Source organism: Muntiacus reevesi, chromosome 1 (assembly GCF_963930625.1).
Source record: "Muntiacus reevesi chromosome 1, mMunRee1.1, whole genome shotgun sequence".
Classification (NCBI taxonomy): Eukaryota; Metazoa; Chordata; class Mammalia; order Artiodactyla; family Cervidae; genus Muntiacus; species Muntiacus reevesi.
In genome coordinates, this window is record NC_089249.1 from 216,809,292 (window position 1) to 216,815,291 (window position 6,000).

Sequence of the window (6,000 nt, forward strand, 5' to 3'; positions counted from 1 at the left end):
CTAGGGCCAGTACCCTGGCACCTTTAGTTCCCAAAGCTCTGAACACAGAAAACTCCTCAGAGGAGTCTCTTGCAGAGAAGTGTGCACCACTGCCAGGGCCTCCTGGAGCAACTCTGCTCCTAAGCTGGGCTCCTGAAACCCTCTGCAGCTCTCAGAAGCCTTGACCACCACCTGCAAAGCCTCTCACCCATGTCTTCCCAGAGGAGGTGGCAGAACCTGAGCAAACTTTTTCTGGTCCAATCTGGGAGGTGGTGGGGCTGGGTCTCCAAATTCTGAACTGGGTAACCAACCAACTGGACCAAGAAGAGGAAAGAAGTATGCACATTGATCTCCAGCAGTGGACCCCAGCACTTTAGAGTATGAAGAACCCCTTAAAACTCAAAAGATTCCACAGGCCCCCACCTGGGGAATTCTCAGCACTATACCCCTGGACCCCTGGCCCTGTCAGTTTCTCCAAGGCCCCCACTTGGGGCAAGTCCCAAGCAGAGTCCATGGGATTCTAGAGAGAGTGGAAGACCCTATAGCGGGGCTGAAGGGTGCCTGGGAAAGGTAGGTCGAGGGATCTCAGGCCTCAGTCCCTTCCTGCTTCCTTTGACTTTTCCCAGCTTTCATTTCCCCATCCCAAAGCCCCCTCCCCAGCCTCCTGCTCAGTTTCACATCCAAAACACAGAAGCCCTACCTGCACCTGCGGGCTCTCTTTCTCAAATTCCTGCCTCCCCCAGCCACCTACAAATTCTAGCCACACCCACTCTTACCTCTTTGCCATCTATATTTTTAAATAAACTTTTAATTTTAGAACAGCTTGAAATTCACAGAAAAATTACAAAGATAGTGCAGAGAGTCCCCATATGCCCCATGCCCAGTTTTCTCTATTTTCAGAGGAGCAGGGAGGTTCCCTGCTCATATTCCTTGGAGCCCACCCTTCACCCCTTCACATCATCATCATCCTATAATTTATCTGTACTCTGCCTCCTTCCTACATGGTCTCTGGCACTTCTCTGGCTGAGGTCACCAGGAACCCCTAAATTGCCAAATTCGGTGGCCCCGTTGTAGTCCTCAGTTTCCTCAACCAGTGGGAACAGGGTGACTAATGATCACTCCCTCCTCTGCAAAGCCCTGAAACCCACATGCTCAGCCATGGTGGGTGGATGCTGGGTGCCTCCTTGGAGGCTCTCCCACCAGGCTTTTATGTCTACCACTCCCAGCACTGATCACCCTCCAAGTCTCTCCCTCCCCAAGATCCTGAACTTGTCCCCTCTCCCAGCTGCGCCCCCTGCCCCCTCCAGCATTGGGAGGCTTGTCCAATGGCTTCTCAGTCCCCAGAGTGGAAAAGCTAAGAAAGGAGGAGGATTCACGTCCCTTGGCTGGTCACTTGCTGTCTGACCTTGACTAAAATGCTTTCCCTAAGTTTCCTCTTGGATAACATGTTGTGAGGATAAAATGTGACAGGGTGAAGGCTTAGAAAGCAAAAACCCCTTCCCCTTCCTCCTTGCAGCCCCACCCTCCCACACCCACCTTCCTGCTCGTTGCTCCCCCACACCTCTCAGATAAGGCTTCAAGGCTGTCACGTAGGTTTCAGGACTTTTTCAGCGCCTGGAGCCTTCTCTGCCCTCACCCTGTCTCTTGCAGGTTCCTACCAAGCATACCTTCAGAAGTTTCGCCCTAATCATTACAATGCTCCCATCACTTTTCAGATCTTGCCCCTGGCATGGGCCCAGCCACTTTCACCACTTAGCTCTGCTCCTGAGTTGCACAGACCTTGCTACAGTGGGACTTTAGACTCTTCTGCTTGACCTTTCTTGTCTTGCTGTAAAATGGGGATGATACTGATGGTATCCACATCATAGGGTTTGCTGAGGATTTAAGAAGTAAGTATCTAGAAAGCATTTAAAACAGCAGCTGCACATAGTAGATGCTATTGACATGTTGGCTATCATTTCTATTTCACAAATGGGAGAACCGAGGCTCAAAGAGGGGCAGTGACTCTCCCTGTAAGGCACAGAGTGGCAAAGTCCGTATAGAAACCTGTCTGCCCTGCATCCTTTCAGCATAGCACACACTCTCCCTGCTTCTCCTTCTAGCACCCCTATTTCTACATCCAGGGGCTAGCCTGGCCTGGAATTTGGTCAGAAGTAGTTCCTGAGGCTACAGTTGTGGGGCCAAGGGAAGGAGTCAGGGGGGCAGGGATCCTGAGTGTGGAGAATGAGATGTCTGCCCAGTGCAGTGGACATCCATGGTCAGCCATCCCTGCCTGTCTTCCAGTTGATTTTCCAATGCAGGCTCCAGAGAACAGCATGTGATTCAGGCCAGTGGGTCAGAACCAGTGGCTGCTTCAGAAGTGGACACATGATCCTATTAAGTCCTATGGGTATCAGCCCTGGGACTTTTTGCTGGAACCATCAATAGTCTCTGATGGGCTGCTGAGCTGGCAGGATGTGGGCCTAGAGCTGGTTGAAGGGCCTTTTGGCTGATAATGGGATGAGTTGCCTGAGACTAAAGCCAGAACTGAGAAAAGGAGGAAGGCGGGGACTCAGACTCCTGAAAACATCCTGCCTTCCATGGGTACTGGATCCTGCTGTGTCTGAAGCCATTGACCGTTTCAGTTAAGTGAGACAAATTATCCCTGTTTTTTGCTTAGACTAGTTTGAATTGCAGCTGAGAGTCCTTCCTAGTTGACCCAGTCTCCAAGTAATAGTCATTTTTGTTAGTGGCAAGAGACAAAGATGAAAACAAAGTTGACTTTCTAGTGCCCCCAGGCCCTGAGTGGGAGAACTTAAGGCTGGTCCTGGGACCTTCCTTGGCTATTCAGGGCTGGTCCCAGCCTCCTGAGTTGTCTGCACGTTCCCAGAAAGCTGCCTCTTGCCCCACCAGTAACCCCCGGAACCCCCTTCCTTGCCCCACTTTAGGTCCTAGCTGGGGAGGAGCTCTTCCTCCAGTTTCAGGTTTGGCTTTGGATTCAGGCCAACTCAGGCTCAAATCCCAGCCTCGTGGCTGCTCCGTGTGTGTGCCATGGGGCTAGGCCCCGTAGTCCCTGGCCTCAGCTCCCTTCCTGGAGCAGGACCCTGTGTACCGTGTGAGTGTTCCAAGGCCCACGTGGGGCCCAGCACAGAGAAGCTGCACCGGAATCGAGAATCATCAGTCCTTGCCTGTGTACCCTGTTCTCCACCGCCTGTCTCCCTGCTGATTTCAAATGAGTGCAAGCCGCTCAGAACTGGAAAAAGCCCCTCCCTGGCCTGCTGTCTCTCCAGTTGCCCACTCAGCCCCCTGCCAAGGGCTCTACCCCCTCGGTTGGGGGGACTGCACACTCCTGGGGCGCTAATGGCCTCCCGTGCCTGGTACAAAGACATTTCCCAGTACCCTGGGCCTCCACCTGTATAGCCTTGCACCTGAAACTTGAGAACACAGTGATCCCTGTAGCTCGTGCTGGAGAGGGGTGGGGAGCTGGGAGGTGCAGTGGGAAGCAGCTCTGCCTTTAATCTGGGAAGCATGGACTGGACCTGGGCCGCTGGGTGGCTCCGGAGAGGTCACTTCCCCTTTCTGAGCTTCAGGTCCCTCCTCTGAAACGTGCCTTTAATGACATCTCTTTTAAGCATGTTTTAATGATTAAATGACATCTAAGCGATTGCTCTGTGCTTCCAGCAGAGAGGTAGCTGTTCAGAGCAAGTGCCCCTTGCTTGACTTCCATCTAAAAAGCTCCGCTTTCCTGAGCTTCAGTCCCCAGCTCTCTGCTCTCCCCTTTACTCTCCCCTTACATCTGCCCTCCAGCTTCTTCAACCACCTCCCCTTGGCAGGGGCCTTCAAGCTGCCTCCTCCACCCCTCCTGGCAGTTCGGCTGACCACAGCTGCTAGAGGTCCTCAGGGCCCACCACAGTGAAGCCTTTTAAAAAGACAGCTGTCCACACTCTCTCGTCGACTCACTCTCTACACCCTCCCCTTCTCCCTCCAATCCTGGCACTGGCCCCAGCTCTCAGCAAAACTGATATGGCAAACGTCACCTTGTTGCAAAATGCCATGGGGACTCCTTGGCCTTAACTGCCTGGCTGACACTTCTAGAAACACTCCTGCCCACCCGGGCTTCCCTGCCTCAAACTCCCTCCCTCCAGAGGCTGTGGTCCTCCACTTCTGGCGGCTCCTTCTGCTTTCTCTGCCCTGCCCTGTGATGTTGGGGCTTCCCCATCTCTCCTATCTTCTCTAGGCTGGGGCCCTGGCCATCATCACACTGGATTTGGTCCACATTATGTATTTAAATAAGATTTAAAAAAATCTCTTAGTTGCCAACATTGAAAAACCAAATTTCACATAAAAGTGTCGATCTCTGGTTGTTGGTAAACTGGCAGGTCTGGCCACAGTTCAGCATTCCCACACGGCTGCCCCCAGGAGGTTCCCCACAGATCAGCACTTAACCATCCGCCCTTATGCTCTTGCTGGCTTGTATCCATGGAAACCAAGGATGGACTGGGAGGTCTTCAAGGTTCAAGAGAAAAGGGAGAGAGTACACTTCCTTGTGGAAGTGAGATACTCTTCACTGAATATGCTAGGAATGTTGAAAGAAAACCACATCCTACCTGCTTTACTCCTCATGTGACCTGCCGGGGCCCCTCTCTGAGCATCTGTGATAATGGTTGAATATCTGCGATAACTGCCCTGAACTCACTTCCAAATTTAATCCAAGGTGTATCTAGACTTGAATCTTCAGCTGCTTCCTGGATTTGTCTCCTAAATGTCTTGTAGGCACCTCATTCAGTCATTCAACAAACATTCATTGGACATCCACTGTATTCTAGGCACTGTTTTAGACACTGGTAAGATATCATGAAAGTGACACGCAAAGTCCTGCACTCCTGCTCCAGGGGTCCTTGAGAAGACATGGCACAGAGGCCCTGCTCTTCTCTTAAAGGGAACAGGCCTGGGTACCTGCTAAGAACACCAACAACTTCAGATGTGCTATAAAAATCCTCATGCCAGCGAGCCCTGGAGGACAGGTGGCTATGGGCGCACCATGTTCTCCTGGTCTAGTTTGGGGCCTCTTCTCAGTCCCCCTCCAGTTCAGGCCTGGAGTAGGAGGGATGACAGTCCCCTTGGGGTAGTGGAGGGCACCAACGGGATGCGGGAGGCCCCGGGGAAAGATGGGGCCACTGCCAGAGCTTCCAGCGTTGGAGGCAGCAGGCAGAGGCGAGCTCTGCAGGGGCATCCCAGGAGCATGGCGCTCAGCGCCAGCCAGTCCAGGACTGCGTGCCCAACTTCAGGCCTGGCTCATGTGCTCAGGGGCAGTGCAGCTCTGGTCAGGTCTCCTAAGCTTTCATCTATAAAATGAGACTACGTGCAGAACCCCCACAGGGTTGCTGCGTGAGACAATGGGAGGAACGACTGGTATACTCCGGTGCCGTCCTTCCTCTTCTCACCTCTCATCCCCCACGTCTCTGCTCCAGGCCTGGACCAGTCGCTACCATGTGGCTTGTTGCGCCTTCCTTCCCCAGATCCCTGCCCCTCCTCCCAGGCTCCCTCCTTCTGCTCTGCTCATGGCTCCCAGGGGCTCTTTCTATAACAGATCTGAACATTCTTGCCTGGCTCTCCCCACCGTGCCCTCAGGAAGCAGTCCCAGCTCCTCATCCTGGCACTTCCAGGCATCCTGGCATTTCCAGAACTGGGAGGCTGCCTTCTCCAGCCCCCTTTCTTTGCCTGCAGCATACGATGGCAGCAGCTCCTCTGGACCCTCACTTGGGTGTACCATTTTCCACGTTACACCACTGAGGATGCCCCTCCAACTCCTCTTCTCTGACTGCCAAGCCAAGCCAGATCAGGCACCCCCAACTTCTGTGGGTCCTGGGCCCAGCAGGTGAGATCCCCCTTTGCCTTCTCCTGCTGACCATGAGTCCTCCCTGTCCCCATCATGGGACCACCAGGACGGTCAGCCCTGGAGAATTTAATCTCCATCCTGCTACAGGCCTCAGATCCCACCTTTCTTGATGCACAGGGGGAGGCACACACCAGACGCAGCTG